The sequence below is a fragment of the Macaca nemestrina genome, chromosome 13 (genome assembly GCF_043159975.1).
Source record: "Macaca nemestrina isolate mMacNem1 chromosome 13, mMacNem.hap1, whole genome shotgun sequence".
Classification (NCBI taxonomy): domain Eukaryota; kingdom Metazoa; phylum Chordata; class Mammalia; order Primates; family Cercopithecidae; genus Macaca; species Macaca nemestrina.
In genome coordinates this window covers 4712305-4740258 of record NC_092137.1, presented here as the reverse complement: position 1 = coordinate 4740258, position 27954 = coordinate 4712305, and the positions used below count along the sequence as shown (strand labels likewise).

General features: G+C 36.6%; 1 long non-coding RNA gene across 1 annotated transcript; it reads left to right on the top strand.

Annotated features, from left to right (window-relative positions):
- Positions 1–1500: 1500 nt before the first annotated feature.
- On the top strand, positions 1501–27747 carry LOC139358008 (uncharacterized). The gene is made up of 4 exons (XR_011612190.1): positions 1501–1804; positions 12037–12216; positions 26679–26775; positions 26946–27747. It is a non-coding gene; the product is annotated as an uncharacterized lncRNA (long non-coding RNA).
- Positions 27748–27954: the final 207 nt, after the last annotated feature.

Genomic DNA, 27954 nt, shown 5'->3' with positions numbered 1-27954 from the left:
CTCATGGGAGTCAGAGAATTTTAAGACTGTAAGATCCATGGGGCCCTGGTGGGAGGGCTTTGGTGGCACAAATGACTTTCATACGTGTTCTCAAAACAGACCTTCTCAATCAAGACTCACAAATCTGGGATTTTGGATCTAAGTATAGACTTTACATTTATCTCTGATAGTCTTTATCTGGTTAGATAAAATGTAACATCTTATTTCTCTCTAAAATACCTCTAGAATGTGATAATTTTGACCTCTCCTTGATCATTTGTGTGAGTGTGTGTGTGTGTGTGTGTGTGTGTAAGAGAATCTTACTCCATCCTGCAGTAGACATCTACTTTTGAGTACTTGCAGAATTTAAACCATCCTTTCTTGTCTTTTGGAGACTACACTAGCTTTTGCAGAAGGAACCAAATACAGTGAATTAACAGCATGATTATAGCCAACAGAAGTCCCTGGTTGTCATTGTTATTGTTAATACTGAAACTAAATACAACTCTTAAGGAGTAGAATATTCAAAAAGAATAGGTGAACGTTTTTTGTAGTTTTATTTTCTTAATTTTTCTATTGATTAAATCTGTGGTCAGCTAATTACATAATGTTCCTTTAATCTCTTTCATTTCCTAGTTAAATTATTTAGAGTAAGTTCATGATACTCTGGATTTTTCTCCTCAATAATTGTATATATCTCTGACAGAAAGCAAGTGTACCATAATCAGTAGATAATATATATATAATTTGGGATCTGCAGAGTCCATTGTCAGTTTCAAACTTAAGAAGCTTGGAAGTTGAATGCTTTGCATTAAGAAGATGTTTCCAGAGAGATAAAGACAAACATTTTCCCAGTTAAAGAAATTGGCAGGAGGGCTGGATTTGGGAGGAAGTTTAGAATTGGGGGAGGGTCTCAACTTTACACGTATTTTTGAAAATTAAACTTGTTGGAGGCAGGCTTTGTAGGGGACTGAGCCTGTTGCCAATACTCCTAAATGGGGAGAATGATATTTCCCTTAGAGACAGACTCCAGGGCTCATCTGTATTCAGTGACCAGAAGAGGATCTCAGTGGGGAAGGAGCAGGGACCTAGGGGAGAGTATAACTGTAACTTAAGGGTAGTGTGAGCAGTTCTGGTGCTGAAGGTTCACAAATCCATTTTGAACTCTGACCTTCGGAATTGTAAGATGTAAATTTGCGTTGCTTGAGCCATTGAGTTTTGATTATTTGTTATAGTAGCAATAGGATATGAATACATAAGCTGACATCTTCCTTGAGATTAGAGTCATAAAATCCAGCCTCCGTTTTCATAAAGAGATGCATTCTGCAATAGGTAGGTAGCATGTTTCTTCTATTTAAGAATGTTTACATATAAGCTATAAAGATAAATTATGATTTGAGGCATGTGAGAAAAAAGCAGAGTAAAATGAGAGTTTGTAAGACGGAAAAGGTAGGACCTTTTGGGAGGCACTGGCCATCACTGACACAGTATAAATAGTAGATAATAAATATGCACCTCCCCCCACACGAGATTCGTGGATTATTTAAAAGTCTCAAGCAGAGTCTTAATCCTTTGGCTTCTGGGATATGAAGACTCTGTAGAGCCCTACTAAATATTATGGAAATATAGGAAAGGGAAAACTAAGTTAGAAGTAGATGAAAACAAACTATCTGATAACCAGGACTTGAAAGTCAAAGGGAGAGGAGAGCTCCTGGGAAGGAAACTGGAGGGAAGGAACGTATGACTGAAGGAAGAAACCGCTCCCTCGTGCAGAAGCAGTTAATGAGCATGGGCCGGAGCGCAGCGACTAAGGCTCCTATGAGAGGTGAGTTTTCTTTAGTGAAAACATATGGTGGGCAACAACACACACTGGGGCCTATTGGAGGGGATGGGGTAGGGGGAGGGAGAGCATCAGGAAGAACAGCTAAGGGATGCTGGGCTTAATACCTAGGTGATGGGATGGTCTGTGCAGCAAACCACCATGGCACACGTTTGCCTGTGGAACAAACCTACACATCCTGCCCGTGTACCCCTGAACTTAAAATAAAAATTGAAGAGCCAGGCGCGGTGGCTCATGCCTGTAATCCCAGCACTTTGGGAGGCTGAGGCAGGTGGATCACCTGAGGTCAGGAGTTCAAGCGCAGCCTGACGAACATGCAGAAACCCTGTCTTTACTAAAAATACAAAAATTAGCCAGGTGTGGTGGCGCGTGTCTGTAATCGCAGCTACTTGGGAGGCTGAGGCAGGGAAATCACTTGAACCCAGCAGGGAGAGGTTGCAGTGAGCTGAGATCCGCACCACTGCACTCCAACCTGGGCAACAAGAGGGAAACTCTGTCTCGAAACAAAAAAAAAGGAAAAGAAACAAGAAAAAAAGAAAGTAACAAGTTATTTCTTTAGAGTTATGTAAGTCAAAGACCAATGTGCTGAACTCTTGGTGAATGCGTGTCTTTTTGGATGATGTTTTTATTTTATAGAGATTTTAGGGAAAGGTAAGCTTCACACAGTTTTCTAGTCATAAATGGCTCTTTTAAAAGTTTTAAAAAAGAAAATGCTTATATATATAATGTATATTATAATGTATATTATAATATATAATGTATATAATATACATTATATATAGTATATATAATATAGTATATATAATGTGTATTATATTGCATATACTATATAATATATAATATGTATTATATATTATATATACATACTATATATAGTATATTATGTAGATATTATATGTATACTATATATAATGTATGTTATATACATTATATGTGCCATATTAATATACATTATATGTGTTATATATAATATATAATATACATTATATATAGCATATATACTATATATGTATTTATGTATACAAACACACACATACATTCACATTTTCTCTGACTGGATACTTGGACGAGAGTAGACTTGATGTAGGGAGAATTTTCCCAGTGATAATCAATTGCGGGCCACCCACCTGCGGGGCAGATAGGGACATCCTGCTTTTTCCATGTAACCAGAAATAAGTCAAAACACCTGAGCACTTTCAGCTCCTCCTTCATTGCTTCACTTGCCCACAAATTTTCAAGTACAACTCATAGTCATTCAGCAGTCTCATGTCCAAGGTTTGTTTGCCTTAATCAAGGTTAAGACTCAGATTAGTAAAGATTGTTTCTCTTGTTTGTTTTTGTATTCTATTTTTTAAAATTCTTTTCGTTTCATGTGATAGAAACTTAGGTCACACTTGCCTAAAAGTACACAGGTAAAGGATGCAAAATTTGTTAATATGAGATTCACTGAATTGAAGAAAGGACAGCTCTCAAGAACCAAAGGGCTAGAACTGGGAACCCACTGACCATTAGGACTGATTCTGACTCTGCTTGCCTTTTACTCTTTCATTATACATAGGTTTTATCTTCATGACCACCAACCCAATTTCTTGACTCAATAGACAACAGAAAATCCATCCTTCCAGCTTCCTGGGAAAGAAAAACATTTGGCTAGGTTGGGATTATAACACAGCATGTTAAGAAAGATGGAATTCTATGATTGGCTCTTGCTGATTCATCTGCCCATCTCTGGGTAAAAATGAGTAAAGCCTATTTTTGGAAAAGAGGAGTAAATGGATTCTAGACAGGTTTAAAAAAATACTGCAGACTTGTACTCATTTAGAGCATCTGGGTGTTTTTTTAGAATTATCTCATCTATCTTGAGTGGCAACTCTTTAATAGGAAATTTACTTTACAATTTTTCTCCTGAAAATTGTTTCTCTTGTCAAAGAAGACAGAAGCAGAAATAGAATTGTGTCATTTTTTTCTCAGATATTCTTGTTGAAGCTTCATGATCTTGCCTTAGTTGTCTGGTTTTTTTCTTTGAAAATCAGTCATTTCTCATTTTCTTTGAAATTTTCCAAATCCTCATTATTTAAAATTCAGATTTCTGGAAATAATTATTTTAGGCATATTCTATATCTTTATTTTCATCTCTGGTTATGAACCTTCAATGTTTTTAAATTTTACTTTAAAATTCAAGAGTATGAGTTCTTTGTGTTGTAACATTGGCCTCTTTAGATGTGCTTCCTGGCCTCCCCTTTCAAGCCATTTGAAATTACAGTGCCTGGATATGTGATATGTCCCAGTTATCTAGATGCATCCCTCATCCTATACTCCAGATTAAGAAAAAAAAAATGAAGGTTGATGTCCATAATTTTTAAGATGAGGGGAAATCTAGCAATCTCTAACTAAGATATTTAAAACTTACAACGATGTTCTGTCTTCTTTACTTGTGTGTTTTTTTGTTTTGTTTTGTTTAGAAATAATTTAAGAATGGCAATGTTCTTTTCATTTTCTCTAGATTCAGCAACAAGTCATTATCAAAACCACAACTCAAGAATTATCAGAGCTCTTTAGAAATTTTTGGTTGTGTTTTGTTTTGTTTTGGTTTTGTTTGTTTTTAGCTGAATAAGAGGAGTAGCAGATGGTTTAGGTCCCATCTTGTCACCACAAATGGTTACGGTGCCAGTTGACTGGCTTCAGTGGGAACATTTACTGACTTTCTCTGTCTCTTTTACTACTCCAGATTTCCCTCTTTTCCCAAGAGTTCTCCAAAGTGGCATAACCCAGGCCCATGGATTTTATGTAATAATAGAGATTTCATTAGGCATTGCTATTTTGGCTTTTCTACCAAGCAACCACTTTATTTGAAAAAAGTGATATACCATTTGCTTACATGAATGGGTGATTGGCACGTTACGAAAGTTTGAGGCCAGATGTGGTGGCTCACACCTGTAATCCAGCACTTTGGGAGGCCAAGCAGGCCAATCACAAGGTCAGGAGATCGAGACCAGCATGGCCAACATAATGAAACTCCGTCTCTACTAGAAATACAAAAATTAGCTGGGTGTGGTGGCACATGGCTATAGTCTCAGCTACTTGGGAAGCTGAGGCAGGAGAATCACTTGAACCTGGGAGGCAGAGGTTGCAGTGAGCCGAGATTGCATCACTGCACTCCAGCCTGGGAGACAGAGCAAGACTCTATCTCAAAAAAAAAAAAAAAAGAAAAAAGAAAGTTTGGATGTATTGTCTAGCAGGGTCTTGCTGGTTGACACTGGTTTGATACGGTTTTTTTGTTCTTGACTCCGGCCCTGGGAACCTTAAATGTTCCTCTCAGTCATGAAGTTGTATAGGGAAGACTCACATTAACAAAACTCATAAAAGTTGCATGTATAAACTAGAAATATTCGTGGATGTGTTTTAGTGAAACATATAATTATCCAGCACAGCAGATTGTGTTTGTATCTCAGCACATTCTCTCTAGATAATAGCAAAGAGCTAAGAAATATTGAAATATATTCTGAGAATGAGATATGTACAAAGATTAAACTGGAGGAAATAAATGTCACTGAGTTGCTTTCACCAAGTTAGAATATCTTCACTTTTGTTCTTATTTATGGAGTTCTAACAGTTTTGGATAAACACTTCCAATATTGAGGCTGCATTTTTCTATTTTTAAGCTGACCACCCCTTTCCTTTGTTACCCATATTTTATTATTGTTAGACAATAATCTCACACTGCTATTTTTTGCCTTAGCATTGGGAAACTACTTCTCGTTTCACCTTTTCCTTTTGGTAGGTATGTGATCTCTTCCCTGGATATCAATTTTACTCCTTCACTCTCAAGGTTCTCACAGTGCCTTGCTATTCATTCACAGAATAAATATCAATGACATCTCTGCAATTATTGTTAAATCTATCTTCAGACTCTGCCTTTCCCCTTCAGTCTATCACCAGGCCCTCAAGGTGGTAGATTGAAGACTAGTCTCATTCAGTCCCCAGTCCAAGTGACATACTGAAGTCATTTCAAAGGCACTAAGACAGCTTCCCAAATGTACAAAATTCTTCAAAATAGTGATCTATTATTTACATCGAAGGTACTCTGGGTTTTAGATTCTTCATCAGAAAAAACAGCAGCTTTTCATTGTATACTGGCTACCTAGACAATATACAGGATATAACAGATGCCTGAAAAGAATGCTCTGTGAATTATTTTTAAAATTCTCAGAGGAGGGGAGATGGTATTGAATTACAATGACTTGTTAATTAACATAGTTCATTCTTAATTAAATTTTTATTTTGAGAGCAGAAAGCTAAAAGTAAAGAAAGTGCCCTTTGGATTGTTGATGGGGTAGGCAGAAGCACTATTAGAGAATAAGGACCATAAGAGGACACATTGCAAAACCAAAAACGTGCTTTTACTACATAGTCTAGCTCAGACCCCTTCCCTCATCCACGGAATGTCAAGTGCAGCAGAAATTTAAACCATGGGGATTTTCCGAGAATAAATTCCTTAAGGGAGATTGAAAGATGCTTTAATCCATATGTTGAAAATTCATGGGTTTTAATGTAATTGACAGTTGGTGATTTCACCATGGCTGTCCCGTCTCCTGCATCAGTGACTTATTGAAATGACATTTATAATAAAAATGCAAGAAATTATTCTTCCTACTTTTTCTTGCTTCAATTAATTCTATAGGTGAGCACATCAGCTACACAGGATTCCCAATACTCTAATCTGAAGAAAATCATTAGAATTCAGAGACATTTATGACTCCACTTCTAGTTTTAGGAAAAATGACTGTGATAATCCCAACATAATTGATATATTTGGGACATTGCAAAATTCAATATCAATAATGATTCAGTACCATGGTTTTGGGATTCAATCAATTTAAACAGTTATCCTTCCTGGGGGAAGGGGAGTCATTCAGTAACATGTAAGAAATTAATATCTATTTCCCCTTCCTTCCTTCCTTCCTTCCTTCCTTCCCTCCCTCCCTCCTTCCTTCTTTCCTTCCCCCCTTCTCCTTCTCCTTCTTTTCTTTCTTTCCTTCCTTCCTTCTTTTCTTTCCTTCCTTCCTTCTTCTTTTCTTTTCCTTCCTCCTTCCTTCCTTCTTCTCCTTCCCCCTTCCTTCCTTCTTCTCCTTCCCTCCCTCCCTCCCTCCTTCCTTCCTTCTTCCTTCCTCTTTACCCAAATTCTACCCATTTCCTGAGGCTAACTGAAAGTCCCAGCTTCTCTACTAAAACATCCTTGACTCTATCCACCCTCAACCACCCTTTTTCCTCTGAAGGAAAAGTTGACTCCAAGTTATGCAGCCTACGTTTTTTCCATGCTCTTTTGATTATCTTGTCTCTAAAATGGGGCTTCGGGTTTCCTCATGCCCCGCCCACTATAGATGTCACTGTTTTCAGGTTGCTTGATACTGTTTTCAGGTTGCTTGATATTGAAAAGAGATTCATTTCCTCTAATGGGAAAAATTCCTTTTAGATATGAAACGTGTAATAGTACATTAGTAGTCTTTGTAAGATGTGTCAATATCTCAGTTTTGTCATTTCAATAAGAGTAGCTATTAGTTGTTTGTTTAGTTATTTAAAATAGTTGTAATGGTTAAGGGTAACTTATAAAAACTAAGAAAAAAATCAGGCTGGGCACAGTGTCTCATGCCTGTAATCCCAGCAATTTTGGAGGCTAAGGTGAAAGGATATCTTGAGTCCAGGAGTTCAAGACCAGCCTGGGCAACGTGGCAAGACCCGTCTCTACAAAAAAATATAAAAATTAGCCAGGTGTGGTGGTGTGTACCTGTAGTCCCAGCTACTCTGGAGGCTGTGGTGGGAGGATTGCTTAGGCTCCAGAGGTCAAGGCTGCAGTGAACTGAGATCATGCCACTGCACTCCAGTCTGGGTGACAAAGTGAGACCTTGCTACTAAAAAACAAAAAGAAAAAAATCAAAGATATACAAAAATTATCCTATGATATAGATAAAAACCCACTTACAAGTGTTTCTTTAGAATTGTAGTATTTATGTACAATTAAATCTAGAATAATAGCTCAAAAGCTAGACATCTACTGGATTTTTTTTCTTGAGTATACACCTGAAGTGGACATTGCAAAGAGCAAAACTTCATATAATACCTGCCATTTTAGCACATAATATTTTGCAATTTAAATTTATCCCACCTTATACATCTTGTAAAAGCCCAAAGTTAAAGAAGTGTTAAGGATCAATTATTTTAGCTAAGATTTACCAGTTGACTCCCTTTGTTAATCTTTACTGAGATTAGTACAGAAAGTTCTATAATTTGGTGAAATGAAAAGCTCTATATGCAGTCTGCATAGCACATCTCTTGGATACATTGAAATGTGGAGAAAGAATAAAAAGAATCCAAATTCTCAGCTGCTTCCAGCTGCCAGACCATCTAAAGTTACACATTCTCATACTGCCTAAGTTTTGTCCACAAATGGAAAAAAATGACCAGGAAGAAATATCTTAGAAAACCCAAATAGTAGCTCTCAGAATCATATAGCACCAACATTTCTCCCAGTCAAGTCACAATTCATAAAATGAGCAAAAATAAAGAAAGAAAGAAATAAAAGCACACAAAAGCAAAAACCACAGCTGTGATTTTTCCGCATAAACATGGCTGTGACACCTGCCATATGATAGTCCTCTTGCAACTAACTACTTAGGGTATCTACAGTATCTACAGGACTAATTCATGACCTAACCCCACCTCTCAAACGTGCTCTGCCATTTCTCAGACTCTTCTCTACGCCATCTTGTCTACCATTTGCTCTGGAGTAATGATTTTCATTCTCGTTCAGCCTCCAAATCATTTTGCTTCTGCCTGGATTAATTATCTGGTTTTGGAACCTATAAACCCTATAAAAAGTCTTCTTGGGCATTCTAACGTAATTCTACAACTTTAATCACTTTGGAGCCATTTAGAATTTGCCTGCTATGTACTTCTGTCTTTGTTGATCATCATCAATATTTAAAAGCACACTGATATTCATAAAAATATTATTGTATGATTGTACCTGCTTATATACATGTAGTGATATTAATCAATGATTCAGATCAATGTTTTCATTTGTTGTGTGAGTACATTAACATCATTACTGATTTCCACAAACTACGAATGTATCTCTTTGCTATGCTGCATCAACTGTGTCTATGATTATGAAGACAATACTCCTTTAACATCAAGCAGAAAGGAATGGAAACATTTTTGCCTACAAGACATCATCCACATTATCATATTAAAACAATCAACATTTTGGCCATTTGAGAATGTACTGACTGTACTGAAATCATGTAGGTTGTTTGCAAATTGATTATTCATTCTGAGGAGAGCCCTGGCTCACCTCCTGCCAGCCTTTTAACAACCCTTTTTCCCTAGATTAAAGGTGATTAGGGTGTAACATGTGTTCCTCAAAGTATTTACAATTGCATGTTCTTTATCACTATAAAGATAAAATGGCTCCATCTATTATATTAAAATTTAATATTCTTTCCATCAGAGAAAATTTGATTATATGCCTTGCAAATACACACACACACACATACATGTGTACACACATAAATACAAGCACATACATATGTACATACACACACATACATACTACATACATACATACACACAAAAATAGTCTTACACTTTTAGGACAAAATATTTTTCCTCCTAATATAGGATAACACTAAAAACTTCCTTATAGTAAAAAAAAAAAAGTCTACATTGACAAGTTTAATCCCTTTTTCTCTAGGAGAACCTCAGGCATATATGTGTACATGTATTTTCTTGGAGTGGGAAGAGGGTGGATCATGAGAGCTGTGCTAACGGTGATAAAGGAGAAGTCCATGAACTTATATCAACAATATTTGTTTAATGTCTACTACATAGCAGGAACTTCCAGATGCTGTGGAATACAAAGTTAAACAAAATATATTTGAACTGGCGCTTAGCTACCATTATTATAATAATCATTACTTAGTGGTGCTTAGCCAATCCCATCCAACAGGCATAGAAATCTCTTTTATCGCATACCTAATAAAGCCTCTTCAATCTGCAAATGAAAATGAGTCAGAGAGTGACAGTTGTTTGAAAGTTTTATCATTATTATTACTTGCTAAAAGCTTCATATTTTATACCATAATATCATTAGCAGTTATTTCATTTTGCAGAACAAAATGGATACATCTACTCAGTTTTCAAAGCTAAAGATCCTTACATGTGGCAAGCTTTCTTTCTAATGCAATGTTCTACTCATTGTCATTCTCCCTATTCATTACTAAGTGCATCATTTTGTTACCCATTTAATATATACATGGCCCAAACTAAACAACATGGAGAGAGACAGTTTTTGGAGTAGTCACTACGGTCTTTGATTAGATTCTCTTATTCAACCTATATGATGCCTGTAATGATTTACGGATGAATCAGCACATATTCAGAGAGCTCAGAAAGCAATCACTCCAATGTCACAAAGCTAATACATGAAGATATGAGAATTTGAGCCCAGGCTTATCTCACTCTAGATCCCATGTTCTTTTCACTGCACCCTGCCATTATGTAACCAATGCGATGGCAGATGAATCATGGCCAAGGTAGTCTGAACGCTCTGGCTGGTTGAGCTATGGAAGGAGCTGCTGTGGCCAACACAGAACTGAGGGGACAAGACGGGAACATGCTGAGAAATGGCAGAGCATGTTTGAGAGATGGGGTTAGGTCATGAATTAGTCCTGTAGATATCCTATGTAGTTAGTTGCAAGGGGGCTATCCAATGGCAGGTGTCAGAGCCATGTTTATGCCTAATGTGTGATGTTTATGCCTAACATATGCCCTGCATGTGATGTGGCATCTAGTAGACTCCTGGCACTTAACATTTCATGTTCTCCTCCTGGCATAAGGTTCCTCAGAATATATTTCAAAAGTAAAGAGAGTTAAAAAAACTAAAATGTGTTTTTAAGTAGTTCGTTTTCCTTAATCTTGACATCTAATTTGGTAATACTTCACTTAACTAAAAAACATGCCAGCATTGTATTAATTATTCAGTCCTTCCCAGGCTTCTGCAAGCTTTAATTAGTGAAAGACATTTTCAGGACAAGTTATAATTTGCATGCCAACAAATTTGTTTATAAATTACACAGTAAAGGTAAAACTTTGTAGTATGTCAACTTCCTTAACTGGGATCTACGACACAGCTGGGTTTGCTACAGCTCGTACCTGAATATGCAGCCCTAAAACTTGGTAAACGTTCTGTTCCTTTTAATTTCCTTACCCTAGACCTGTGATTACAATTTAATTTAATTTTTGTTGTTCTGTAAGTCCCTATTTGTTATAATAGCACCTCAATTCCAAAGTCAAAGTCAATCTGTCCATAAATTAAACGAAACTGCATTTGTGATCTTAGATGTTTCCACAAAAATAAAGGGTTTTGACTTGGCCTAAAAGAGTACTGCCCATCCAGTAAGTAAAAAATATAACATCAGATTCATTAATAGATTTTGAAAGTCAGACTTATTTCAGGAAGAAGCAGCAAGAAGACTTGACTTCAGTAAGGCCACTTTGCCACGATGCCACTGGTCACTTGTTCAAGGGACCAGGATTAAACAGTGTCAGGATTATTATTATTATTTCCTTATTTTAACATAAATGCATTTTCTATATTGTACTCTGACTTTCTTATACTAAATAAAAATCAATTTATATCAATTTGTTACAGCATTATATTTGGCTTACAAATCCTTCTTGGTCTCAAGCATTAGCAAGTGTTCATTTTTTAGATTTCAAATTTTGCTTTAAAATCATTTCCTCAAAAAATTATATCAGAAGGTGATCTTATAAATGTCAACCAATCCCAAAGCTAGACCTATTAGACAGTATGCTCCTATCGTCTCAGTGATTTCTCCCATCCAGAAAATCTGTGTCTGGATGAACAACTGATATGTGGAGAAATGATGGCAAAGACCTCACTAATAAATATATAAAAGTCCTGATTTCCTTCAGAGTTTATTAATGTTTTTGAGGTTGGAGAAAAACTTCAAAGAGTCAGAGGCCATGAGATTAGAGCCAAATCAGCACAGGTGTTGCAAGGACATGGAGGAGACCACCAGCATCTGGGTGGAACAGCCCTGGGGTGGAAATATACTGCTTTCTATGCTCAGCATCACAAGTGATTCATCAAAAAGGCAGCTCCTCCGTGTTTTAATTTGAGCTGTTTCTCTCCACAGACACCTGACATGGGACTTTCGGTTCAGAGAAGAAGACAATCGTAGAGATAAATTTCAGACATGAAGATCTGTTTCAATTTGCTTCCTCCTTTGGATAACTATGTTGCTGTCAGTGTTTCAAATACACATGCCTGATTCTTCATCTCCTTTTCTTTAAAGACTTATGCAAGTGTATCTCTGGTGAGTAGACCCCCAACCAGTCATTTTGATCTGAAACAAACTGGTAAGCAAAGACCATTTCTGCCTTTTCACTTGCATTTGCATCATTGCACAAACTGTTCCTCCTGACTGACATGATGTATTTACTTGTCTGTTTGTTTAACCTTTTATTTATGAAAAATTTCTACTTTTTGTAGATCAAAGATTAAACACACAGGCATACATCAGAGATATTGTTGGTTTGGTTCCAGACAACAGCAATAAAGTGAACATCGCAACAGAGCAACTCATGAATTTGTTGGTTTCCCAGTGCATCTAAAAGGCATGTTTACACTATGCTGAAATTTATTAAATATGCAATAGCTTTATATCTCAAAAGTTTATATATCTTAATTTTAAAATACTCATTGCTAAAAAAATGTTTCAGCAACTCATAACCATTTAACTGGTGGAGGGTCTTGTGCTGATGTTGCTGGCTGCTGACCGATCAGGGTGGTGGTTGCTGAAGGTTGGTGTGGCTGCAGCAATTTCTGAAAATAAGGCAACAATACAGTTTCCCACACTGATTGACTCTTCCTTTCACAAATGATTTCTCTATAGCATCTAATGCTATTTGATAGCATTTTACTCAAAATAGAACTTTTTAAATCGGAGTCAATTCTTTCAAACTCTGATACTGCTTTATCCACTAAGTTTATGTAATATTCTAAATTCTTTGCTATCATTTCAAAAATGTTCATAGCATCTTCACCAGGAGTGGATTCCATCTCAATAAAACATTTTCTTTGCTCATCTGTAAGAAGCAAGTCCTCATCTGTTCAATCTTTATCATGATATTACAACAACTCAGTCCCAACTTCAGGCTCCATTTCTAATTCTACTTCTTGCCACTTCTACCACATTTGCAGTTATTGAAGGCTTGAAACACTCAAGTCATCCATGAGGGGTGGAGTCAACTTCTTCCAAACTCCTGTTAATGCTGATATTTTGACTTCCTCCCATGAATCCTGAATGTTCCTGATGGAATCTAGAAGGATAAACTCTTTCCAGAAGGTTTTTCAGTACTTTGCCCAGATTTATCTGAGGAATCACTATCCACAGCAGTTGTGGGCTATAAAATGTATTTCTTATATAATAAGGACTGAAAATCAAAATTACTTCTTGATTCCTGGACTTCAGAATAAATGTTGTATCAGCAATGATGAAAACATTAATCTCCTCATACATCTCCATCACAGCTCTTGGGTGACCAGGCACATTGTCAATAAGCTGTAACATTTTGAAAAGCACCTTTTTTCTGAGCTGTAGGTCTCAATAGTGAGCTTAAAATATTCAGTAAAACATGCTGTAAACAGTTGCTGTCATCCAGGCTTTGTGGTTTACACATGTCGAGTAGATCTGGCATTAGCGTCTTAGGATTTTCAGAATTGTAAGTGAACAATGAGTTCAACTTAAAGTCATCAGTTGCATTAACCACTAACAAGAGAATCAGCTAGTCCTTTGAAGATTTGAAGCCAGACATTGACTTTTCTCTAGTTAGAAAAGTCCCAGTTGGCATCTACTTCCAAGAAAAAGCTCTTTTGTCTGCACTGAAAATCTGTTGAGTGTAGCCACCTTCATCAATGATCTCAGCTAGATCTTCTGGATAATTGCTGCAGCTTCTACATCAACAAAAGTGCTTCATCTTGCACTTTTATAAGGACAACTTCTTTCTTTAAACTTCATGAGCCAACCTCTGCTAGCTTCAAACTTATTTTCCATCTTTCTCACCTCTCTCAATCTTCACAGAAGAGAGTTATGGCCTTACTCTGGATCAGGCTATAGCTTAAGAAAATGGTGTGGCTGGTTCAATCATCTACACAGACCACCAAAATTTTCTTCATATAAGCAATAGGTCTTTTTCAGTTTCTTATTATTTGTGTTTTTACTGGGGTAGTACTTTTAATTTTCTTACAGAACCTCTCATTGGCTTTCACAAGTTAACTATTTGATGCAAGAGGCCTATCTCAGCTTTTGGCACGCCTTCCTTACAATACTTAATTATTTCTAGCTTTTGGTTTAAAGTGAGGAATGAGACACAAAACTCTTCATTTCACTTGAACACTTAGAGGTCATTGTAGTGTTATTAATTAGCTTAATTTCAATATTGTTTTATCTAAGGTTATAGGAAGTCCCAAGGAGAGTAAGAAAAATGGAACAGGAGCAAGGTGGTGGAGCACTCATAACACACACATTTATTGATTAAATTTTCCATTGTATTTGGAAATGTTGCCCCAAGACCATTACAGTAGTATCATCAAAGATCAATTATCATAGATCACCATAACAGACGTAGTAACAGTCTGTTTCGTAATAGTAATGAAAAAGTTTGAAATATTGTGAAGATATCAAAGTGTGACACAGAGACAGAAAGTGAGCACATACTATTGAAAAATAGCATTGGTAGACTTATTCAACACAGAGTTGCCCCAAACCTTCAGTGAGAAGCACATTGAAACTAAGTGTAGTCAAATGAAGTATGTCTGTAGCTTCCTGGGAAATTCCTTCTCGACCTCCTAAAGTGAGGTTGGTTCAATTCATCCTTACTGACATAGGACCATGCATACTCACTATCAAAGAACGTAGTATGCCACATTGGGAATGCCAGTGTCCAGTTTACAGTAGGGAGAACTGCTCCCTTTAAAATGTAAAAAGCAAAACCAAAAACTTTTATGAGGTGAGACTTCCAGTGTGGCAAAATAAGTAATAAAACTGGACATTATTGCCAACAATCACCCCGTCAGGACTCTGGAAATTGACCAAAGCAAACGTTGAACTAAGAAGTGGTCGTTTATTGTAAAGAAACAACTGAATTTTGAGTAAGAAGAGTGGGAGCCTGTGGCATCCTTGCTTGGGGCTTCGCCCATCCCCCACCACAGCTGAGTCACCGTGATAGTTCTACCAGAGGAGAAAAAAACTGAAAGTCTTTGCCAGAGGAGCCCGACCTGATATGAAGTAGAACAACGCAAGACGCCATGCTCAAGCAGCATTATCAGTAACAAGAGCAACACTGATGAGGAATCTACAGAAGAAAAGTGGCTCAGCAAGGATGAAGATGTGATATGGATTCAAGCAAACAGAATGGCAGAACCCCCAGGCAACTATCAGGGACATCCAAGAAATGAGAAAGATATGGGGTCCTTGATGAGCTTCCATATGTCTATGAGACTTCAGAGAAGTCAAGATCTTCACACCTTCCTCACTTTGGCCTGTGATTATCTGTAGAAGACATATGAGCATGCACAACACAATTAAAGAAGGAAGAGACCCAAAAGCTGCCGAAACATTGCAAGTGTCCCCTGACCCACACAGATCCACTGTCACACAATGGAAGACTTACTGTTTTGAGGTGTTAGACCACAACCCCTGATTAATGACTGGCTCGCCAATATGCTATTCAGACACAAAGATGACCCTAGGAAGCCAGGCGAAAAATAACAGTAATAATTATACATACACACAGAGTCATGTGCCACTTAATGCTTTGGTCAACACAGACAGCATATATAATAGTGGTCCCATAAGATTACAGTATCATGTTTTCGCTATATTTTGTTCTATGTTCAGATATATTCAGATATGTAAATACTTACCACTGTGTTACAACTGCCAAGAGTTCTCAGTACAGTCCCATGCTATACAAGTTTGTAGCCCAGGAACAATAGGCTACATCATATAGCTTAGGTGTGTAGATGCTATACATCTAGGTGTGTGTAAGCGCACTCTATAATGTTCACATAATGTGGAAATTTCTTAATAATGCATTTCTCAGAATCCATTCCCATTGTTAAGTGATATGAGACTACACACACACACACACACACACACACTTTCAACTGAGCAGAAACATCAGCAGCTACATGCCATGGGGAACAGAATCTATAGATTTAGTACACACAAGTCATTATAGAAACAAAACATGAATCTTTGAGGGGCAAAAGATCTGAATCCACAATGTAGAACTATTTTATGAAAAGGTTCAGGTTCCAGTGAAAAATTATGAAACAAGGAAAGAAACGGTAAAGTTTTTCCCACTATTCAAAAAATAAAAATAAAAAGCAAATCAAAACCATGTAACAAAAACTGTCACTGAGATGGCATAAATATTGGGCTTAGGAAACAAAAAAATCTAAGCAAGCTACTTTAAATATATTGGGGGAAAAAACTAAACAAAACCATTTTTAGGAATTAAAGAAAACATGATGAAAATAGCTCAATAACTAGAACATTAGTTATTATGATAATTATTTTTTAAATGACCCGGCAAAAATTTCAGAGTTGAAAATTACAATAGCTAAAACTTTAAGAAAAAATTACTATAGTGAATTAATACCCAATTCTACATGGCAAACACACACACACACACACACACGCACACACAAATCTGAAAAGAGTAAACTATACCAATATTTTACAAACTCTCTCAGAAAATAGGAAATAGTGTCCACTATTCAAATTATCCTGCAAGGCCAGCATTAACTTGAATCTAACACCAGACAGAGACATTGCACACATGCACACATAATAATTAAACTATAATTTAATGCCTCTCATTAATATAGATACAAAATTCTAATAAACATTAGCAAACCTAGTCCACCAGAATATAAAAGGTATTAAATAACAAGGCAAAGTAAATTTATTCTCCAAAAGCAAAGCAAATTTATTCTCAAAATATAGGCCAGGCGTGGTGGCTCACGCTTGTAATCCCAGTACTTTGGGAGGCCGAGGCGGGCAGATCATGAGGTCAGGAGATCCAGACCATCCTGGCTAACATGGTGAAACCCCCTCTACTAAAAATACAAAAATTAGCCCTGTGTGGTGGCAGGCACCTGTAGTTCCAGCTACACAGGAGGCTGAGGCAGGAGAATGGCATGAACCTGGGAGGCAGAGCTTGCAGTGAGCCGAGATCATGCCACTGCACTCCAGCCTGGGCGACAGAGCAAGACTCCGTCTCAAAAAAAAAAAAAAAAACCCAAAATACATAACATTATATTAATATAATAGAAAAAAATAGATACAAGAAAAGCATTTGCCAAACTTTAACCCATATTTGTAATAAACATTTTCAAGAAACTAAGAAAAGAAAGGAATTACCTCAATTTCATATAAAGCATCTGTGAAAATACTGTGGTTCACATTATATTTAATCGGAAAAGACTGAATATCCTCTACCTCACACAATTAGGAACCAGGCAGTGATGTCTACTCTCATTATCTCTGTTCAACATTTTATGGAAGATTTTACTCAGTGGAAAAAGAAAAGGAAAGAGAGAGAGAGAAAGAGGGAGAGAAGGAAGAAAGGAAGGGAAGGAGGAAGGAAGGAAGGAAGGAAGGAAGGAAGGAAGGAAGGAAGGAAGGAAGGAAGGAAGGAAGGAAGGAAAGGAGGGAGGGAGGGAGGGAGGGAGGGAAGGAAGAAGGAAGGAAGGAAGGAAAGGAAGAAGGAAGGAAGGAAGGAAGGAAGGAAGGAAGGAAGGAAGGAAGGAAGGAAGGAGGGAGGGAGGGAGGGAGGGAGGGAGGGAGGGAGGGAGGGAAGGAAGGAAGGGAGGGAGGGAAGGAGGAAGTAAGGAAGGAAGGAAGGGAGGGAGGGAAGGAGGGAGGAAGGAGGGAGGGAAGGAGGGAGGGAGGAAGGGAGAGAGGAGGAAAGGAGAAAGGAAGGAGGAAGGATAAAGAGAGAGAGAAAAAGGGAAGGGGTTAAAGACATCCAGATTGGAGAAAATCAAGTATATAACATTTTTTATTTACAGATGACATGATCTTTTAGATAGAAAAATTTAAGTAATCCATTTTTTAAAATGCTTGCACTAATGAGTTAAACATGGATACAAGATACATTACTTTACAAAAATTAATTAATTTTTCAATATATAAACAACTACTAATTCAAACAAAATTTTAAAAATTTCATTCACAGAATTACCAAAATAATATGCTTGGATATAAATTTAATATTCAAAATTACAGGACTTGTTTACTGAAAATTACAAAACATTGCTGAGAAAAACTGAAGAAAATCTGAATAAATGGGTGGATAGTCTAAGCTAAGGATTAGAATATTCAATGAGGTTAAGATAGCAATTTTCCTCAAGTTTATCTGTAGACTTTACATAATTCCTATCAAACCCCAGCAGGTTGTTTTATAGAAATTGACAAGCTTATTCTAAAATATAGAGTGAACGTTAAAAAACACAGAATCAGCAAAACAATTTAGAAAAGGAGGTTGTAGGAGATACAATAAACAATTTCAAAAGTTACTGTAAAATACATAAAGTAATTAAGATAATATGGTACTTGCATGGGGATACACATATGAATTAACAAAATATAACTGAGAACTCAGAAATAAACTTGCATTATGGCTGACCAATTTTCAGTAAAAGGCTCAATACATTTTAATTGACAAAGGATAGTCTCTTCAATACATACTTCTGAAGCAATTTAATATCCAAGTACAAAGGACAGATTTTGATTCCCACCTCATGTCACACACAAAACATTCCTTCAAGATAGATTCTAGACCTAAATATAAGAGCTTAAGCTATAACATTTCTGGAAGAAAATGAAGGAGAAAGTTTTCATTTATCTTGAGTTATGTAGAGAGCTATCAGAGATTATACGAATAACACAATCCAAAAAAGAGAAAATTGGTACATTAAACTCCATCAAAATTAAAAACATCTGACTGTAAAAAAACACCATTAAGGAAGTAAAAGGTCAAGCCACATAAAACATTTTAAACTGGTATATCTGATGGTAGCAAATACTTTCTAATTATATATCTGAGCACTGAATAACTTGTCTCCACGATATATAAAGAAGACTTTCCACTCAATATAAAGAAGAGAAATAACCCAATTTAACTGTAGGCAAAATGTTTGCATAGGCGTTTTGCAAAGTAAGATATATGGACAGCTAATATGCATATGAGTTGTTCAGCATTATTGGTCCTTAAGGAAATGCTGGAAGGATAAAAGGAAGGAAGGAAGTGAGGAAGGGAGTAAGGAAGGAAAGGAAGGAAGGGAAGGAGGGAGGGAGAGAGGGGAGGGAGAAAGGAGGAGGGGGAGGAGGGGAGGAGGGGAGAAGAAGACACAAAATAAAAAGAAAACGCCTTGACAAAACTTAAGAATTTGGAACCCTCACATCGCTTGTAGGAATGTAAAATGATGCAGCCATTTTGGAAATCAAGCTGTCCCTCAGGCAGAGGGATTGGTTTTAGGACCTCCATGGCTACCAACATTTGCTTATGCTTAAGCCCCTGATTAAAAAAAAAAAAAAAAAAGGCATGATCTTTGCATAGAACCCTACAAATATTAGGTTGGTACAAAAGTAATCGCACTTTTTGCCATTAAAAGTTGCAAAATATACACTTTATATCATCTCTAGATATACTTTATCTATATCCTATACTTTCAATCATCTCTAGATTACTTTTAATACCTAATACAACATAAAGGCTATGCAAATAGTTCTTATACTGTATTTTTCAAAGTGTATTACTTTTGTATTGTTATTTTCCATAGACAAGGGTTTGGTTTTTTTTTCCCCAAAATATTTTTGATCCCAGATTGGTTCAATCTGCGGATACGAAACCTGCAGACCCAAAAGTCAACTACAGTTTGTCAGTTCCATTAAAAACCTTAAAAGTTACACATAAGCTCACCAATGACCTATGAATTCTACTCCTGATTATCCAGTCAAGATAAATAAAAACATATGTCTACACAATTCTGAGCACATGTATGTTCAAAGTAGCATTATCATAATAGCCACAATCTAGAAACACTCCCAATGTCCATCAATTGGTGAAAGAATAAATAAGACTTGGTATTGCTCTTCAGTGGAAGAGCGATTCTTTGTTCAAGATGCCAAGAACCTGGACACCCTCTACCAGTAACACAAGCAGACATGAATGGCCAGATTTATTTGGCTATTTTTCCAAAACAGTGGAGGGGGAAGGACAGCAATGGGATGGCTTGGTGGTGGGAGCACCTGGCATTTCCCTCACATTTGAGAAGAGCAACACCTGTGCATTGGCTGCATGGTAGGGGAGCGGGGTGGTGGGGGAGTCAAGTGGTGGGGAAGCAGGGAGGTGGGGGAGTGGAGTAGTGGTGGACGGGGAGGGGGGAGTAGGGTGGTGGTGGGGTAAGGAGATAGGGGAACAACCAGGGAGGTGGAGGAGTGGGAGTGGGGAGCCATGGAGCGGGGTGGTGGAGGAGCAGGGAGGTGGAGGAAGGCCCTGATGTGGCTTGAACTGACAGGAAGTGTTTTGAGCTGCACTTTGGGACACATTATTAGGGTCCTGAAAATGAACATGTGCTGTACATGAGTGAATGAGGTCGTACTGAAGTTCTGAACTGTAAAATATAAAGCTAAAGAAAAGAAAATGTATTTTGTTCTATTGTGTCTGAAATTGGTGGGTTCTTGCTCTCACTGACTTAAAGAATGAAGCCACGGACCCTCATGGTGAGTGTCACAGTGTTTAAAGATGGTGTGTCCGGAGTTTGTTCCTTCTGATGTTCAGATGTGTCCAGAGTTTCTTCCTTCTGGTGGGTTCATGGTCTTGCTGACTTCAGGAGTGAAGCCACAGACCTTCCAAGTGAGTGTTAACAGCTCTTAAAGGTGGCGCGTCTGGAGTTGTTCATTCCTCCTGGTGGGTTCCTGGTCTCACTGATTTCAGGAGGGAAGCCGCAGACCTTCACAGTGAGTGTTACAGCTCATAAAGGTCGTGAGGACCCAAAGAGTGAGCAGCAGCAAGACTTATCGTGAAGAGTGAAAGAACAAAGCTTCCACAGCGTGGAAGGAGACCCAAGCGGATTGCACCTGGATTTTCTGTCCATTACCCACACGGGCCTCTAGGAAGCCTGGTTAAAGACGAAGCATCCTCAGACTGGCCAGCCCATGTGGGGCCTTGTCTTGTATTTCTGAGGTGACACTGGGACTTTGCTATTAAAGAGAGAAGCATTGTTTCTTTTCATCATCACAACTTAGAGGGTAGACAGTGAAGCAGTTAATTTGTAAACTTTCTCCATTGCTCGTCTTTCAGCCCACATCACATCTGCCTTCACTGGGAACCCGAGTGCCCTTTCTCTCTGACCACCTTCCGTTTCTGCTGCTGTGTTTCCTCTGGACCTTTCTATCCCTTTGTTCTCCTCTGGAAAACGCACAGCTCCATCCTTATTCAGGCAGTGCTGGTTCCTTCAGGCAATGAGGACGTTCCTCCTGGCTTTGTCCTGGAGGAGACCATTCCTACGGACATTGTTGGACTCTCCTCGGAAGGTTTAGATTTATGTTCAGAGTGGAAAGTCTAAACTGCAATCGAGCTTTTAAAATGTGTATATTCATTACTCTTAGCTTTAAATTATGTATGTGCTATCATGTTAATATTTCTTCTCCCCTTCTCCACTCTTATCATAAAACTTCTCCCCTTCGGCACATAAAATGATGAAGATACAAAGACATTTCTGCCCAGGTACTCATTTCGTAAATATTTACTGAGCCCTTGCTGTGCCAAACACTTTGCTAGGGGTTCACAGGTGTTCAGAGTAGAATCTTTTCCCTCAAAACCTTACATTTGTTTGGCCTAGGTGGGGCAGGGGTGAGAGCTGTCAAGAAAACAAATATAATGTAATGTGATTTGAGCTATGATAGAACCAAACAGTGCATTGTGAGAACGTCCAATGCAGACTGATTTGTTTGGCTTGTTTTGGAAAACAAGAAAGGGCTTGCTGGTCAGCTTCAGATTTATTCCTTCATTTAAGAAACATCTACTGAGTGCCTACATTGTGATTAACACAACCTGATCCTGGAAATACAAATATGAATAAATATAGGCTCTGTCTTAGAAAATTTCAGAATCTAATTGGGGAAGTAGAAAAATGAAAAAAAATTTACATATGCCAATGTCTTATGTGCAACTTACTATAATTCTATGTTTCCAGAAAAATACAGAAGCCATGGAGAAGCTTTAGTGCTAAAGGATCCAATAACTAAATTTTCATTGAGTTGGCTCTTTGGAAAATGACTTTTGCAGGGTTGAAGAAACTAAACCTTAAAAATTTCATCTATAAACACTACATATCTCAAGTTCATTGAGAGGCTAGAATAGGCTGATGTATGTAAAACAGTAATGGGCTTGTTATTAATATGAAACATAGTGTTATTAATATTATTATTTAGATATAGCATTTTATTCAAGTAATCCGGTCATTAATTCAACACAATTTAGAACACATAATTTGGACAGAATTCAATTTTCGTATATAATACACTAAGGAAGTAATCAATTCTTTTTTAAGTTCAGAATCAAATAAAGTATGAACTTTCCCTCATAAATTTATTCAGATAATAAAACCATCAAATGCCACAATCACTATTAGTCAGACTGACCTCAGATTATTAAAAGTTTGTATTAAAAGTTTATGAGGGAAAGTCCATATTGTATTTGATTCTGAACTTAAAAAAGAATCAATTACTTCCTTAGTGTATTTTATACGAAAGTTGAATTCTATCCACAGTATGTGTTCTAAATTGTGTTGAATTAATGACCGGATTACTTGAATAAAATGCTATATTATTAAAAGTTTGTAAAATACCCTAGATCAAAGTTGATAGAAGAATTACTTTATTTCTTGATGAATATTAGTCTAATGAAAAGTGAACTGCTCTGCCCCGAAGAGACTGTGGTTTCATTTTAATGGTAATTAATAATTAGAGCTTTAGAAAATTATGAAACCTTTATCATTTCAGAATCATCATGATTGTTGTTTTTTGTCTCAAACTTTTAAAGCATTCTAAGGGGCAGATACAGTCCTGATATCGTGGTGGTTGTTTTTAAAGATGGTCATAATGATCAGTCTTTGAAGACTAGGTAGAACTGAATTCAATTCCCCACTCTGAAGCCATAGCCATTTTTTCTTAACACATTACTGATGTGACATAAATGCTCTAACAGCCCTTGGGTTGTTTGTTGAGCTATCCAAATGCCTGAAGTTTCAATTTAAAAAATAATTATGGATACTTATAGACCTCATATATCAAAATGGTGTTAGAAAAAATATAATTTTAAGTAATCAATACATTCTGTTCCTCAGTCTGTTTATGTGGATGTTACTTCTAGGAACTTCATTTTTGCTTATATCTATATCACCATTTCTTTACCAGAATTGGTAAAAACTGATGACTCTTTTAAAACTTTGTTTGCTGGGTTTTTGTACAGCCCTGGAAGGAACTGAGGAAACTCAGTTATTGAATTCATCTAAAAAGCTTATCTAAGGCTATCTTATCTCACTTACTTATGTCTGCAAGTAAAATAACATACTCATAATTTCTGTTTTTCTTTAATTTCCAGACTTAAACTTGTGTAACTTCTCCCTAGAGATGAAAAATGTGTTGTAACATACTATCACTAATAAAGCTTATGATTGTAAAGAAATAGAATACTTTCAAATTAAAAAGATAGAGCAGGAAGAACTCCATAGCCTCACTTTTTCTAAAGTAGAAAATGTTCTTATTTTATGAACTCATATAACTCCATATATTGATAGATATTTGTCCACTATCAATCATCATGAATACACAAAGTGCACATTACTTTCTCATATTTTATTTTTATCACTGTTTTCTCTTTAGTAATATTTTTGTTAGTTTAAATTTACTGAGCTTTTAGAAGTTCAACTCTAATATCAATATATGTTTCTCTCAGAAATTATGACTGTTAACAAAATTATAATATTTACTAGAAGGTATAATTTGATACAATATGTTTCAGCAGTATAACAGAATTATATTAGAATTTGGCAAGTTTCCCCGAACTGAATATATTTAAACAGGAGTTGGTTTAATTGAGTGAAGGAAGTGAAAGATTTTTACAATAAAAACTACAAATATTGATAAAAATAACTTTAAAAAGACATAAGTAAATGAAAGGAAATACTATGTTCATGGATTGGAAAATTTAATATTGTTATGATGGCAATACTCTTCAAAGTGATCTACAGATTCGGTATACTCCATATCAAAATCCCAATGGTATTTTTTTGAAGAAATGGAAAAACTTATCTTAAAATTCCTATGGAATTGCAAGGGGCCCTGAATAGCCAAAGCATGATGAAAAATAATAATAGTTAGATGACACACAACTCGCTGTTGTTTCAAAAGTTTTACAAATATACAATAATCAAAATGGTATGATACTGCTGTAAAGATACACATACAGAAGAATGGAATAAAATTGAAAGTACAGAAATAAACTCAGACACCTATGGTCAATTGATTTTCAGCAAGAATGCTGAGACCATCCAATGGGGAGAGAACAAATGGATATCTTATCTCAAATCACATATAAAAACTAACTCAAAAAGGATCAGCAACCTAAATATAAAAGCCCAAAGTATAAAACTCTGAGAATAAATCAAAGGCAAATTATTGTGACCTTGTCTTTGGCAATAGTTCCTTAAATATGACATCAAGAACCGAAGTAACAGGAACAAAAGTTGGTAAGCTGCACGCCACCAATTTTTTTAAAAACCTGTCTGTTAAAGAACACTATCACGAGATTGAAAAGAAAACTCGCAAAATGAGATAAAATATTTGCAAATCTTGTAACTGATAAGGTCTAGTATTTAGAATTTAAAAATAAATATTACAATTCAATAACAAAAAGACTTTTAATTATCAATTAAAAATGGGAAAAAGACTTGAACAGAGATTTGTCGAAGGAAGACATACAAATAGCCAACAATCACATAGAAAGATGCTCAATATCATTAGTCTCTAGGGAAATGGAAATCAAAACCACAATGAGCAACTTCATGGCACCTACTACGATGGCCAACATAAAAAATAATTTAAAAAATCAGGCCTTGGCAAGTGTGATGGTTTGAGTGTGTTCCCCAGAATTAAGTGTTGGACTTTCTGCCCAGTGTGGTAGTGTTGGAGAAGTGGTGCCTTTAAGAGGTGATTAGGTCATTTAAAGGAATTAATGCTGCTCTTGTGGAACTGGGTTATTTCTTGCAGAAGTGATTGACTTCTCATTATGTTGGGACTGGATTAGTTACTGCAAGACTGAGTTGTTATAAAGTGAGGCCACTTCTTCCTTATTGCCTTTTTTGCACATGCCTGCTTTCCCCTAAGTTTTTCTGCCATAATACTACCCTCATCAGATGCAGCCACCTGATCTTGGACTCTCCAGCTCTAGAACGATGAGGTAAATAATTATCTTTCCTTTGTGAATTACTCAGTCGAGATTTCTGTTATAGCAACAGAAAAGGGACTAAGACAACAAGGATGAAGATAAATTGGAAGGCTTATGGATTGCTTTTTGGACTGTAACGTGATGCAGCACTGTGTAGCACAGTTTGTTGGCTTGTCAATGAGCTAAGCAGAGTTACTATATGACCAAGCAATTCCACTCCTTGTCATATGCCCTCCAAAATTGAAACCCCTGTATTCAAACAAAAATGTGTACATGAATGTTCAGAACAGGTCTATTCATAATACCCTGAAGAAATAGCCTGAATGTTCATCAACAGATGAACAAGCAAACATAATCTGGTATATTCATACAATAGAATAGTTTTCAGCTATAAACAGGATTGAAAAACTAATATATGCTACAACATGGATGAGCTTTGAAAATATTTTGCCAAGTAAAATAGATACAAAAGGACCAAAATTAGATGACTCCACTTACTTAGGATCAACAAATTTATAAAGATAAAAAGTGGATTAGTGGTTGCCTCAGAAATGGGAGGAAGAAGGAATTAGGACTGACTATTTAATTTGCAGGCATTCCATTTGGGGTGATAAAAACGTTTTGAAACTAGATAGCTATATGGTTTCACAATTTAGTAAATGTATAAAATTCCAATAAATGGTATTCTTTAGTACAGTTACAACGGTAAGTTTTATGTTGTGTGCATTTTGCCACAATAAATATACTTTGAGTAAAAAAAAAAAAGAGAGAACCAAAAACATTTATTGAGCAATCTGCAATCATATAGGAGGATCCTGTTAACCTGATGAGATAGAATTGTGTAAAATTCAGTCCTTGTACTTTCAAGTATATATGCCGTATGTACTGTGTAAACAAAGCACCTAAACAACTGTTACACAATATTTTACAGCTGACTATAGGTGATGATTAAAATGCCACGGAAACACTGAGAAAAGAATATTTGATCCTCCCTGCATGGAGGGAGGGATTGACTTGGGAAAACAACAAAGAGTGTAACTTTGTTATAATAATGAATAATGCATGCTACTCCTTCTCTCAGAAAGTAGGGGAAGGATAGTCTAGGGAAGGGGAACAAAGAAGAAAACAACAACAGACATGTACACAGGTCCATACATGAAGCAAAAATGTATATTCAGTCGATTTAATAAAGTTGATTTTGTGATAAAAGCTAATAATTTTTAAATGTTAAATTATTTCATGTTCTTCACAGCTCAAATAAAGAAGCACAATTATCATTGCTTTTACTTTCTAAAAGTTGAAACTATGGATGAAAAGAGATTAGTATTTTTCTCCAAACCAGAAAGCTGGTAAGTGATGAAGCTGCAACTAACCAAGTCCAAAAAAATGTCAGAGTCTGTTCTTTTGCCAGTATTCTCATTGTGTTTCGAAGCAGTTAGAATTAAGAATTGCGACACAAGCAAGGACTGGATGAAGAAGGTATTTCATAATATGCTGTTATTTGGATTTTATTTTCTAGGAAATGAAAGCAATTGCACAGTTTTATGTATGGGAGTAATTGCATGTGAAGTTAGAAGTATTATTCTGGCAACGATGTGGAGAAGATGAACTAATATATACTCAGAGGTTTTACAATGATCACCTTCCTGGGATGCCTTGGAGTTGTGAGAAGTAACAAAAGAGAAATGCAAATGAGGGAAAGGGAATTAACATCTGAACAGACATGTTGTCCTCGCACTTTATATTCAGCATGTTATCAATTCCAGTAATGATGCAGAGGGTTTAAGATTACATTTTCCATTTTATCACAAAGAACCAAAGGCTTAGATATTTTAAATGACCTGTGTATGTCACATAGCTGGAACGTCATGAATTTGGGACCAAATCTATGTCCTTTCACAACCAAAGTTTATTTCACTATGGTCTCATAGTGAATGCCTGGGCTGCTTTAACAAAAAGAATGTATTACTCACAGTTTCAGAATCTGACAAGTCCCAGATCAAGGCACTAGTGTCTGATGAGAGCCTGTTCCTTACAGATTGTCCCTTCTATGTGTCCCCACAAAGCACAAAGAAGAAAACAGACTCCTTGCCTTTTTCTTAAAGATACTAATTCCATTCACGAGGATAGAGACCTTATGAGCTACACACCTCCTAAAAAGCCCACCTTTTAATATCACCACAGTGGGAATTAGTTTCAACACGAATTTCGGAACATTGAAACCATTGCAACTATGTCATGACATCTAAACAATTCTTTAATCTTAAGAAAGGTGCTAAACCTTGCAAAACTAGTGAGAAGGATGCAAAAACGCTGCATGTGTGTGTTTCACAAACTTTAACGCGTATTCCATTACAGAAATATCCTCCAGGTTGACAGCAATAAGAACTTTCTTCTAGTGCTCTCTTTTGACTTGATTTAGTCCAGTCGGCTTTATTGTTTTAATGTCACTGCTGCTGTAACTGTGAAGTGGCCGCTCTGTTTCCACACTTACCCATGCAAGCTTTCCCTGGTCTTTTTAGCTCAAG